Source organism: Cryptomeria japonica, chromosome 8, assembly GCF_030272615.1.
Source record: "Cryptomeria japonica chromosome 8, Sugi_1.0, whole genome shotgun sequence".
NCBI classification, from domain to species: domain Eukaryota; kingdom Viridiplantae; phylum Streptophyta; class Pinopsida; order Cupressales; family Cupressaceae; genus Cryptomeria; species Cryptomeria japonica.
In genome coordinates this window covers 282,368,359-282,382,362 of record NC_081412.1, presented here as the reverse complement: position 1 = coordinate 282,382,362, position 14,004 = coordinate 282,368,359, and positions in this window count along the sequence as shown.

Here is a 14,004-nt window from a genome sequence, read left to right as displayed (position 1 = left end):
CAGTCTTCAATATCTCCACACTTTGTTTCTTCACACAAACCTAACCTCCTCTTCTGTGATCGCACATACCAAAACCTAATGCACTTCTAAAACCCTATCAACTCCTAAAACCCTAGACATGATGTCCTTATAAAGGAATCTAATTTCATGTTGGTCCAATAGGATTACATTGCAAGTTCCTAGGTTCGGTGCATCTAGACACATTTGGTAACACAACACAAAATCACCACCAAAGTGTCGATGGATGATAACTCATCATAGAAATACCAGTTGGTAACTCATCACAGAGTAATACCGGTTTATTACTGATTACCGGTTCATACATTTTACTAATTACTGGTTTGTCAAAATGAAGACTGGGAAAATGTTAACAACCGCTTTGTTCCTTCATACCGCTTTGGGATCCTCAAACCGCTTAAGTTCTTCATACCGCTTTGTGACTGGTAAACATCTTGTTATCATTGTTTTAAAAATTGGGTATTCTTGTCCCATAATCGACTAAAATCTGCAAAGATGTGTTTGGCATAACCTTGTTGCCTCTGTGTTTTTTGGGTCAAAGAGGGTTTAAGGTTTTTGAAAAAATTTAAACCTTCTTATGTTTTGAAAACCCTTGCATTCTATTCTTACATTACTTTTTCCACTTAAGTGGAAGGGTCGCTCCGTCATGAAAGTGTCCCCCCCTTTAGGTTTTCCCTAGGTGGTCTTTTAAATATTTTCATTTTTTATGCCTTTACCTATGTCTTGTTTTAATCTTTGTCGGGCTTCTTAACAATCGTGCAAGTCAAAGTTGATCCTGCAGTGTGCGTTGTTTCACTGGTCAAAGATGCCTGTAGTTTAACGTTCACGAAGTGGTGAAAACGGTAAGCAGGCCCGGCCAAAGGATTGTTCATCAGGTAAAAGGAATGCATCTTGTATTGGATCCAACAGCTCGCGTTGCTTTACTAGCCCAAGATGCATGTGATTTATCTTCTGTGAAATAGCGAAAGACGTGGCAGGTCCCGGAGGTAAGTGGTTCCTTTTGTTAAAAGATGATTAGTGTGGAGTTGATCCAACAGTGTGCATATATTCACAGCCGAAAGATGTCTATGTTTTACCTTTCACGAAGTAGCGAAAAGGTGGAGGGCCCGGGCAAGGTGGTCACGAAAAAGTTAACAGATGAGCAGTTTCCAAAGATCTAACGATTGTCATTGCTTTCCGAAGAAGAGTTTCCTGAGGTTTAGAGTTTGCAAAGTAGTGAAAGGGTTGGTGGGTCTAAAAAATAGGCAAGTCATGATTCTAAAGACTGATCAACTTGGAGTTGATCGGACGGTCCACATGGATTTGCAGCATCGAATCAAACAAAATTTACCGTTCATGAAGTAGCAAAATGACATGGCACCCACACGGTGGATGACATGGCAGGACAGGTGGGTCGCTTGGTTGAAGGAAATGATGGCTTGTCAGATGCATGTGGCTCCAAAGGATTGTTGAGGGCCCGCTTTGATTTAACCGGTGATGGTGTTGAAACTGTTATCACTGATTAAAAATGGGCTTTTCTTTTCCCATGATTGGCTATGTTTTGTTGAAATTTTGAATAAGGTGTTGTTTCGAATGCTTCAACTTTGTTCTAGACCTCAAGGGTTTAAGGGTTTGTGTTTTTAGATCCTCTTGTGTTCATTTTAGACCCTCTGGTTTCTAATCCTTTGTTACTTTATTCACTTAAGTAATGGGTCGTGGGGTCGTAGGAAGTGTCCCCCCCTTGTTGTTTGCCTAGGCAGTTATGTTAATTAATCAAAAAATTTATGCCTTGAATGTTTTTCTTCTAAATTTGTCGGGCCCAATAACTAGTGCGCATCTCGCGGATGGATCCACGGCTCGCGCTATTTCGCTAGGCAAAGTTGTGCGTAGTTTAAAACCAGCGAAGTTGCGAAAACCACATGGCATGCCACATAGACGGTCCAGTTGGTTGTTGACAGCGAGTAAAATGGTGGCACATGGCACAAGTCACAACAGTCAGCGGGTCAGGATTAAAGGCTGAAAGGTGGGCCCCAGAGGTGAGTCAGGTCGCAGGTGGAGGTGACCTGGCAGGTACAGCTGTTAACAATTTACTAAAGCCCCGTGGTTTCCTTTTGGCGTATCACAGAGTGACAAGTCAGCTCCGAAAGTGACTGGGTGTCAGGTGTTCATGATGAGTCAGTGGGCCCACCCCTCCTGAGAGCCTTTTCAAAGGATTAAACGCCGATCAACTTCAGAGATGATCCGACGGCCCGCGCTATTTCGCAAGGGTAAGATGCTCATCCTTTATACCCCGCGAAATAGCGAGAGTGAACGCGAGCCGTCCATGTGCCATGATGATGACCTGGAGGATGTAGTTGTTGCGAAGAGAGTGGGACCCCGTGGTTTCCTTTTGGCGTATCACAGAGTGACAAGTCAGCTCCGAAAGTGACTGGGTGCCAGGTGTTCATGACGAGTCAGCGGGCCCACCCCTCCTGAGAGCCTTTTCAAAGGATTAAATGCCGATCAACTTCAGAGATGATCCGATGGCCTGCGCTATTTCGCAAGGGTAAGATTCTCATCCTTTATACCCCATGAAATAGCAAGAGTGAACGCAAGCCATCCATGTGCCATGATGATGACCTGGAGGATGTAGCTGTTGCGAAGAGAGTGGGGCCCTGTGGTTTCCTTTTGGTAAATAACAGAGTGACAAGTCAGCTCCGAAAGTGACTGGGTGCCAGGTGTTCACGACGAGTCAATGGGCCCACCCCTCCTGAGAGCGTTTTCAAAGGATTAAACGTCGATCAACTTTAGAGATGATTCGACGGCCCGCGCTATTTCGCAAAGGTAAGATGCTCGTCCTTTATACCCCACGAAATAGCGAGAGTGAACGTGAGCCGTCCATGTGCCATGATGATGACCTAGAGGATGTAGCTACTGCGAAGAGAGTGGGGCCATGTGGTTTCCTTTTGGCAAATAAAAGAGTGACAAGTCAGCTCCGAAAGTGACTGGGTGCCAGGTGTTCATGATGAGTCAGCGGGCCCACCCCTCCTGAGAGCCTTTTCAAAGGATTAAACGCCGATCAACTTCAAAGATGATCTGATGGCCCACGATATCTCGTAAGGGTAAGATGCTCGTCCTTTATACCCCACGAAATAGCGAGAGTGAACGTGAGCCATCCACGTGTCATGATGACATGTGGTCTAAGAAAGAAAGTGTGGGCCCGCCAAGGTGGAACCAGCGGTAGGAAAGAAAGACATGTGGCTAGTATCAAGTGGAATGCGAAGGGAATTTTAAGGCCAATGGCTGGACGCCACGTGGTATCATGTAGCCAATAAAAAGCGAGACCCAGAGAAAAGCCAAATTCGTCAGTTAATCTAACGCTCGATCAAGTTTCTTTTGATCGAACGGTTGGCGTTATTTTGCAGGACCAAGCTGCCTGATAGTTATGCTTCGCGAAGTTGTGAAAGAGCAAAATGAAACACTTGCAGGAATGTTGTGACCCGTTGAAGCGAAAAATATGAATTCTCGTATGAATTCAATTTTGAAGGGACGGTCAGAGCATGCGGAATCAATGTTATAGTTAAGGCCTTGAGTACAAATATTTGATTTCCTATCAACCGGGTGAAGATATCTTTCAACGGATTTTGCAAAAGAGTAAACGCAGAGTTATTTTCTTCAGATACAGAGCAAGTCGGTTTAGTTGCAGAGTAAATTCCTTCAAGCAAAAAATAGGTTCTCTCATATTTTTGTGCAGCAATTCTTGTGTAGTGTTCTAAATAAGATAATTGATTCTTCGCAGAGTTGTTTAGGAGTGGCATTTATTTCTTGCATTTTCAAAATGGCTCCTAAAAGAGAATTTTCTAGTAAGGTTAATTATTCAGAGAGGAGTGTCTATGATGATTTTTTAGAACAGTTGACGTTGTCAACTAACCAGGCATCAAAGGCAAAAGAGCTAGTGCCTAAGGCTCCCCGTCTAAAAATAGGAGAAGGATTGTATGACAAGGGCAATTGGTTGAGAGACCCGTAGGTTGGACTGTCTGGGTTGGGGTTGTTTAAAGTGGGATTCGGGATGAGAAATTCTCCTGCCCCGAAAAATAGTATTTGGGAACTGGATGTTGGGAAACTAGTAGTCCCTGGAGTATTCATGGACACAGATTTGCTAACCCAGATTGCATTCAACTATGATCCAGTCACAAGAAGCATTCGGGATGTAAATGGGAAAACCCTTGTGGAAATTAATGCTGAAGAGTTTAGGATAGCATTTGGGCTTAATGAGTTTACAAACTTTCTAGAACCAATAAACTTCACAGCATTAGCCCAAATTTACAGTGCACAGAGGAGTCATCTCAGGAATGGGCCTCTTAAGGAATATTTTGTAAAAATAGGGGGGTTAACAGTTGTAGGACCCAACACACAAGAGCCCTTTTCATTAAGCATGTTCACCCTAAGGGCTAAAGGGATGTATTGGGCACTTTGCCAAGTTTTGGGAGAAGATGCAGAAGCAAATATGTCGAATCATTACTTGTTAATGATTGCCCAAATTTTGAATCCTTCTCTTGCAATCACATTTGATTATGCCGCTTATATTGTTGATGCTATTCATGGAGGGTTGATAGGAATCAAGAATGGAAAGGTGGACAGGCCTTTTGGATGGTACTCACTCCTAATGCATCTTTTTCTCTTCAAAGGTGGTGATTACTTTGCCAGTGGACTGGACCTGGTTAAGGAGAAGGAAGGAGAAAAAATGTCAGTACAATTGTGGAGTACTGTGTTGTCATGGGATAGAGAGGATGCCAGTTTTCTGAAATTTGATAAATATTTTGCATCTAAAATAAGGACTCTCCTCTGCTCAGAGAACCCAAGAATTCCCAAGGTTCTTTTGGAATTCATAAGACCAAAAGAATTCACAGAGAACATAAACATTGTTCATAACTGGGGTGACATTTATTTATATCCAGTTTCCACAGTTTTCAAAGTTTTTGGTTTCAAAGGCACTCCATTTTTGTTACCTTACTAGGTCCCTCTCAAAGTGGGAATCGTAGAGATCCTCAGACAAATTGGTGGCTTGCAAGAGGCAGAGTTGACAGGCAGGGGTAAAGGGACTATTTTCCCTGCAGCTACCATAGCTCACCAATTTGTAATAACAAAGGGAGGCTGGCATTGCTTTGAGGATTTCCTCAAACCTTATCATTTATCCACTGCAGTGTCCAAGTGTGCCGATCCAGAGGACTTCTTCAACAGTATGTTTAGGAAGAAGGTAGCATGCAGAGGTAGGCCTCATCAATTCTAGTTTCCTGAAGACCTCATCAGAAATGAATTTGATCTAGATGAGCAGGAACTAAGAAAGGAAAAGTGGGTGGCTTATAAGAAAGCCCTAGATTTTGTGCATCAGTTTGATGCTAGCTATGACCCATTGTCTAGCTTTTTCCCACTAGAGGAGAAAATAAAGTTTTTAATTATTTGCTTTGAAGATGTGATGCAGACATTGAAGGAGAAGAGGGAAGCTGTAATCAAGAGCAACCCTGAGAAAGCCAGAATGATCCTTAGTAGGTCAGCTTCTAGCAAGCCAATCCCTCCTGGTGATTACACACTGCATAAGAAATCAGGTTATAGTGTGTTGGTGCCTACAACAGGGGAGCCCTCTACCTCCAAAGGAAAGAGGAAGATACAAGATGTCATCGACATCCAAGAGAGCCCAAAGAAGAAAAGGGTGGGGAAAGAAATACAATCAGATACACCTTTGTATTCCCCATCCCAATCCCCTATCCATATAGGAAATGAGCAAGCAGCAACTAAGCAACTCATACAATTGGGTAGTCTAGGGGAAATTGCATACACCTATGATGAAGTAGAGGAAGGGATGCTGGAAGAACCCATTGCTATTGGAATGGATATTACCTCCACTGAACTTAAAGGCCAGGAGTGGGATCCCGAAATAAAGCAGGCAAGTAGTGCCTTTCTAGCTAATAATAATTTTGTCACATCAGAAGCATTCATGCAATTTATATGGAAGTAGCACATAGATAAATATAATGCTAGATGTGAAACAAGAAAGGCAGAACAGACCAATAAAGATCTAGCCTTGGTGGAAGAGGAAATAAAGTAGGAGATGATGGAAGAATTCAAAACCATCACCCCTGAGCAGGGAAGAGATATGGTAGCACAAGCTGGAGTGCTTATCTTACCTGAATGGGATATTCCAAATGCCCTGGTATTAGATGTAGTAAGGAAAGAGACTAAGCCTATGGAGGGGGTCACTTTCAATAAAGATAATGCTACACTTGTTATGTGGTCTCTCAAGAGAAATGAGAGCAAGAAAAGCAAGGACACCCCAGGGTCAAGTTACCTTGGTGGAATGATGGTGAAGAGAGTGCAGAGTACAGGGGTAGTAGAGGCTGCCAGCACTGTGTTGGAGAATGCAAAATTCAGTGTTGCGGTAGTAGAGAAAGAAGCCAAAGAGAAAGAGGCCCTCCAAATCAAGTTGGAAATAGTTTTAAAGGCCTACAACAGTGCCAAGGAGGAGATAAGAGGTAAGGATAGCATCATTGCCAAATTGCAGAGCCAGTTGACTGGACAACACCATCAAGGTGAGTCTTCAACACTGATGATCTCCTCTTCTCCTGCAAGACCTCCACCTTCAAGCCCTATCATTGAGTTTCCACTATCTCCAGCACCCTCCAACTCTCACATGATTGAAATTATCCCTCAAGAATTAGAAAATTTGAAACAAGTTCAGGCCTTATATGAAAAGAAGTATGAGGAGAGGGTAAGAGCTACAATTTCCAGTTTTGCAGATACAATAAATGTCTCATTGCTCTACAACAATGTAGGTAAAATTATGGAAATATGAAATGAGCTCATGAGAGACAAGGCCATTTTGACACCTATTTTTGACAGATGGAGGCCTAGGGAGCTAGATTTAGAGTTTATGTGTGTATCCTGTGATGAAGCAAGGGCCAATCCCATCATTAAATCCACTTTTGATGTCGCTAAAATATTAATTCAATTAGCTGCAAAGGTGGATAATGTGGATAGAAAGGTCAATTTGTGCAAGAAGGAATACACTGACCAATTTTTTGAGTTGCTCCCAGGAGTTTTTGCTAGCCCGGATCAGTTAAAAGACAAACAAATATGGCTTAAGGAGATAGAAGCTAAGTTATCAGCAAGAGTTAGAGGAATTATTGATCTTGATGATGCTTCTTTTTTCGTTGTGACAATACAAGAAATAGAGAAAATTAAATCACATTATGGTTTTCTCAATTCAGAAGTCAACAAAATGAGAAATTCTTGGAAAAGGTTGACTAAAACTAAAGATAATGTGATTAATTTCTCATGGCCGACAGAAGAGGTATATAGTGAGTGGGCAACTAAATATGCCACCCATGATCTGGAACAGTTGGAGAGTGCCCCTAAAAAGACAGAAGAGGTTGCAACCGAACAACATGTTGAAGTAACTGCAGAGGCTGAAAAGAGCTTGTAACTGCTTTTGCGAAAAGCTTGTAACCTCTTTATTTTGAAAGAAATGATTGTAACAAACTCTCCTCAAGAAGTTCGAAGCTTTGTGCATCCATGATGTTATAAATGGATACCAGAACTAGAGGAAAGGGGATCGCAAAAAATTGTAAGAAAACGCTACAGAAATTTATCTGAGCTTTTCTAAGTCTAATGGAGAATCCAAATTTCTTGTAATATTTCTTGAACTGAATATCAATATACAGACCATCGGTTTTGAGTAAAGCTTTGTGTTGTCTTCGAGTTTTTTCACAAATTTGTTTACTATTTTCATTCTGAATAATTCAGGGTTGTTCTGTTTGAATGAAAATGCAACGCAATTTTAGTATAAGTGTTCGTTAGCTTTTCTCTTTAGGAGGGAAATTAAAGATGCGGGGATCACTCATACCAATAAACTCTTTGGAAGGAATTTTGAATGTTTGATGGCCATAGTTTAGTTTAGAATGCTTGAATTCTTGCAAGTGTTAGGCATATACAAGGATTAATAGAAACCAAGCCGACGAGAAGCATAAAGATGTCTTGTTTGAGGAGTTTTATTTGAGTTTAGATGACTTTGTGACCTTGGATAAGGCACAGGTATTAATTGAAGTTGTTCATTGCATGCTTTGTTGATCGAAATGCTAAACTTAAGTACAATTCCTATTCTTTATTTTCAGTTGATTTCAAGGTGAATAGACCCACTGGTTTTCTGGACTGGTTTGCTGTGGGTTTATGTTTGAAAGTGTGAATTTAATTCACAAAGGTATACCCACCTGGGCTCTGAGTAAGCCCGAAGTTTAGAAGGTCTAATTAAACCTTGTCATATGTTGTCTTGAGAATTTCCTTATCTTTGATGTCTCTTCTGCACCAAGCTTTAAATCATATTATTTTAAGGATGTTAAAGGGAATCAGATTTTGAAGACAACAGAAACCAATGGTGAAATAGAGCATGTGGCAATCCTAGAATGGAGCTCGATGGAGTTCTTGTGCGAATAGCCAACTGACATGTAAGATTTATTCGTCAGTGATGAAACAAAGCAAGTGGTTTCCAAGCCGAGGGCCCACTTTAAAGGTTTGAGTGTGTTAAGTGGTGTACATCTCAAGGTGGATCCAACAATGGGCGTTGTTTCACAGCCCGAAGATGCAGGGTGGTTAGCTTTCGCGAAGTGGCAAAGACCGCTAGCAATGATGGTGGTGCACGGTTAGTAGAAAAGACTAGTGGTCACTGTAAGGAGTAAAGATCGAGTGAGTGGTAATTGATCGGATGGCCAGCATTGCTTCGCACGATCGAAGTGCAAAGGTTTAGTGTTTGCAAAGTAGCGAAAAGAAGGTGGGGCCCGTTACTAATACAGAAGGACCAAAAGGAGTAAACACAATGCAAGTTTCCAAGGATCCAACGAATATCGTTGCTTCACAAAGGAAAGGTGCAGTGGTTTTAAACTCCACGAAATGGCGAAACAATGAAACAGGGAAATACTCAAAAAACTTGTGATCTGTTGGACCCCGTTTTTTGAATTCAACTTATGAATTCAATTCCGAATTGATAGCTGAAGCATGTGGGGTTAATGTATCAATTCAATGCCAAGTTGTCGTATTAAGGTCCACATCAATTGAATATTAGCACTATTTCAATGAGTTTGTTGCAGAGGAGCTGGTGCAGAGTGAATTTCTTCAGGAGAGTAACAGGTTTTTGTGTCTTGCTTGCTGGTTACAGTTTGAAAATTGGTACTTTACTGTGTGCTTGCCTTATCAGAGTTTTGTTTGAATCTCAATTGATATAATTGCATTAACAGGATGGCACCAAGAAGGGAGTTCACAAGGAAGGTAAATTACCAAGATAGAAATATATGTGATGACTTCCTAGAACAATTGACCATGTCCTCGAATGTTGCAGCCAAAATCAAAGAATTGGTTCCTAAAGCCCCCCGTCTAAGGATTGGAGACGGTTTATATGACAAAGGTAGATGGTTAAGGAATTCACAAATAGGGATTTCAGGGTTGGGTCTTTTTAAAGTGGGATTCGGTCAGAGACATGCCAGTGCCCCAATGAATAGCATATGGGAACTAGACATGGGGAAGCTCGTAGTCCCTGGGGTTTTTATGGATGTAGACTTACTAACCCAAATCGCACACAATTATGATCCTATTGCTAGATGTGTGAGGAATGTCAATGGAGGAGCCCTGATAAAGATCAATGATGATGAATTCAGGAATGTTTTCAAGCTCAGTGAGGCATCAAATTTATTAGAGCGTATTTATTTTGAAACATTGGCCCAGGTTTATGATGTGCAGAAAGATCACCTCAGGAGTGGCCCTTTGAAGGAGTTTTTTGTTAAAATAGGAGGGTTAACTATAGTGGGCCCTAGCACCATGGAACCCTTCTCCCTGAATTTGTTCACTTTAAGGGCAAAAGGCATGTATTGGTCACTATGTCAGATCCTTGGGGAAGATGTTGAAACGACCATGCCAACCCATTATATGCTAATGATGGCACATATTCTGAACCCCTCTCTAGCAGTAACATTTGATTATGCACCTTACCTCACTGATGCAATTCATGCAGGGCTAGTAGTGATAAAAAATGGTAAGGTGGATAGACCTTTTGGATGGTATTCTCTTCTAATGCACATATTTTTGTTCAAAGGAGTTGATTATTTTGCTAAGGAAATGGACTTGGTCAGAGAAAAGGAAGGTGAGGAGATGCCTGTGCAACTATGGACCATAATTTTGTCTTGGGACAGAGAGGATGCCAGTTACTTGAAGTTCGATAGATGCTTTGCATCTAGGCTTAGGATTCTTTTATTCCCACAGAACCCTAGGATCCCAAAGGCTCTTTTGGAGTTCCTCAAGCCTAAGGAGTTTGCTGAAGGTATTAAGATTGTTCATAATTGGGGTGATATGTATCTGTACCCTGTTTCTACAGTTTTCAAAGTTTATGGTTTCAGAGGCACTCCATATTTTTTGCCTTATCAAGTCCCATTGAAGATAGGAATTGCAGAGGTCTTAAGGCAAATTGGAGGTGTGCAAGAGGCAGAGATGACAAATAGGGGTAAAGGGACTATTTTCCCAACTTCTACCATGGCCCATCAATTCGTGATCACCAAAGGTGGTTGGAAATTCTTTGATGACTTTTTTCAACCGTATAGGTTGTCTACTACAGTAACCAGGTTTGCTAACCCTGAGGATTTTGTCAACAGCATGTTCGGGAGAAGAGCAATATACAAAGGTAGGCCACACTAATTTCATTTCCCTGAGGACCTAATTAGAAATGAATTCAGTTTGGATGAGCAAGAAATGAGGAAAAAAAAGTGGGTGGCATACAAAAAGGGTTTGGATTTCATTCATCAATTTGATAGCAGTTATGACCCTCTGTCTAGATTTAATCCCTTTGAGGAAAAGATCAAATTCTTAATTCTTTACTTTGAAGATTTAATGCAAACTCTGAAAGAAAAGAGGGAGGCTATAATAAGAGATAACCCTGACAAGGCTAAGTTAGTTCTAACTAAACCTACCTTTTCTAAGCCATCCCTCCCAGTGATTATGTGATGCATAAAAAGTCAAAATATAGTGTATTGAGGCCAGTAAGAGGTGAGCCCTCCACTTCAAGAGGGAAGAGAACAATTAAAGATGTCATTGACATCCAAGAATCCCCTAAAAGGCAAAGGGTGGGGAAAGAAGTGCAAGCAGGTGAACTTTTGTATTCTCCATCTCAATCCCCTATCCATATAGGAGATGAACAGGTAGTAGCAGAATAATTGTTGCAGTTAGGAAGCCTCTGAGAGATTGCTTATACCTATGAAGAGACAAAAGAGGGAATGCCAGAAGAGCCACCTAGTGTCGAGATAACTTAACTGAAGATGATTTCAAAGGTAAAGAGTTAGACCTGGCTGTCAAGCAAGCTAGTGAAGAGTTCCTAGCTGATGGCAATTTTGTCACAACAGGGGCCTTCATGCAATTTGTATGGAAATAAAACATTGAACAATTCAAGGCAAGATGTGAAAAGAGAATGAGTGAGCAGCCTCACAAAGATACAACCTTAGTGGAGGAAGAAGTTAAACAAGAAATGATGGCTGAATTCAAAGCCATCACTCCTGAAGCTGGAAGAGAAATGGTGTCAAAGGCTAGTGTTTTAATCCTCCCTGAATGGGATATAGTAGATACATTGGTACTTGAAGTAGTTAGAAAAGAAACCAAGCCTATGGAGGGAGTGACATTCAGCAAAGATAATGTTTCTCTGGTCATGTGGTCCCTAAAGAGGGATGAAAGTAGAAGAAGGAAGGATACCTCAGGATCTAGTTTTCTAGGAGGTATGATAGTAAAAAGAGTCCAGGATATAGGGGTGGTAGAAGCTGCCAGCACAATTTTAGAAACTACAAAGTTCAGTGTGGCAGTGGCAAAGAAAGAAGCAAATGAGAGAGTCAATCTCCAAGTGAAGTTGGAAACAATTCTAAAGGCTTATAATGAAGCCAAAAGGGAGGTAGCCAACAAGGATACTACTATTGCTAGACTTCAGAGTCAATTGGCAGGACAACACCAAGGTCCTCTACCTTGATGATTGCATCTTCTCCAGCAAGACCTCCACCTACCAGTCCTATTATAGAATTTCCCCCTTCTCCTATGCCTTCTGGTTTTCAGCCAACTGAGACCATTCAACATGAGTTGGAAAAGTTGAAACAGGCTCTAGCCCTGTTTGCAAGTAAATATGAAGAGAAGTTAAAGGCCACCATTTTGAGTTTTGTTGATACAGTAGAGGCCCCCACTGTGCACACTAATATGAAAAGAATTTTGGACACCTTGTGTGAGATAAATGAGGACAAGGCTATTTTAGAGCCTATTTTGAATAAGTGGATACCAAGAGAAGTGGATTTAGAACTTATGTGTGCATCCTATGATGAAGCAAGATCTAATGCTATTATTAAATCCACATGTGAGTTAGCAAAAGGTCTGACCAAGTTAGCAGAAGGAAGAACCAAGGTGGAGAGGAAAGCTAACTTGTAAAGGAAAGAATATATTGAGCATAAATTTGAATTGTTTCCTGGGGGTTTTGTCAGCCAAAATCAGTTGAAGGAAAAATAGGTATGGCTTGATGAGCTGGGAGATAATTTGTCTTTAAGGGTGAATGAAATCATCAACAAAGATGACACATCTCTGTTTGTTAAAACAATTGAAGAGATAGAAAAGATAAAGTCACACTACGATTTTTGGAATCAGAGGTGAGGAAAGTAAGAAACTCTTGGAAAAGGTTACTTAAGTTGAAGGAGAAAATTGTTGGCTACTCATGGCCTTCTGATGACATGTTCCAAGAGTGGACCAAGAAAGATGCGGTGCAAGAAGAAGGAATCCCAGAATGGCTAGAAAATGCTATAGAGGAGCAACAAACCGAAAAGGCCGCTGAGACCGAAGAGGACTTGTAACTATTTCTTTGAAAGGAGTTACGGTTGTAACTAATCATTCTTAGGAATGTCTGAAGCTTGTATGCATCCATAATGTTATAAATGGATACCAGGACTAATAGAACAGTGATCACAAGAATTTTTGTAAAGAAACTCTGCAGAAATATATTTGGGTTTTTTCTAGCTATCACAGAGAATACTTTGAATCATATAAGATTATTTTTCAAAATGAATATAAAGATATAGATCAACACTTTTCAGGCCTAAATCTATGTTGTCTTCTGGTGTGCACTCGTTAATTTTCTGGTTTTATTTGAATAGTCTAGGGTTATTTGATTGAACATGGATTGTAAGGCAGTCATATGGATATGTTTCTAGATTTTCTCTTCAAGAGAGAGGAATTAAATATGCATGAAATTTCTCTATCAGTAAATCAATTATTTTCTCATCTTTAATTTGATGAACGGTTTTAGTTTTAATAGAATAAAACTCATGTATATGTTAGGCATGTATGGGGTTACCTAAGGCCGAGGTGGTGAAATGTATGAGATTGTTCATTTTTGGAATTCTAATTTGATTTGGGTGACTCTGTAGCCCGAATAAGGCACTAGTATCCAGTTGTGGTTTTCTTTATATTTCTCTTGGAGATCAATACTGAAAATGAGTATAAGCTTTTCTTTTAATGTTTCAGTTCTATTAAGGTGACGAAGTCCATAGGTTTCTAGCATTGGTTTACTATGGATCTCGAATTTTAAAAATGTGTGAAAGTTTTCATAGAAGGTATACCCACTTGAACTTTGGATAAGTTTGGAGTGTAGAAGGTTTTGTTCAAACCTTGTTATATGTTTTTCTGGAGTTCTATTTTTTCTTGGTGTCCTCTTCATATGCAAACCGAGTTTATTGTATTCCTAACAGGGAGGAGAGAAGGGAATCAGAATTTAAGAACAACACATCTTTTGCAAAGCATCGATAGTCTAAAGACTATAATTCATAATACCGGTTGGAACAATTACTGGTTGAGCATAACTCATACATAGGGAAGTGATCATAAAACAAGTGTGTGTCCGTCAATTACAATCACAACATCATCAAAATGCCAACACAAACCAAACTGATATCCATGTCATCATAAGAGAAATATGAG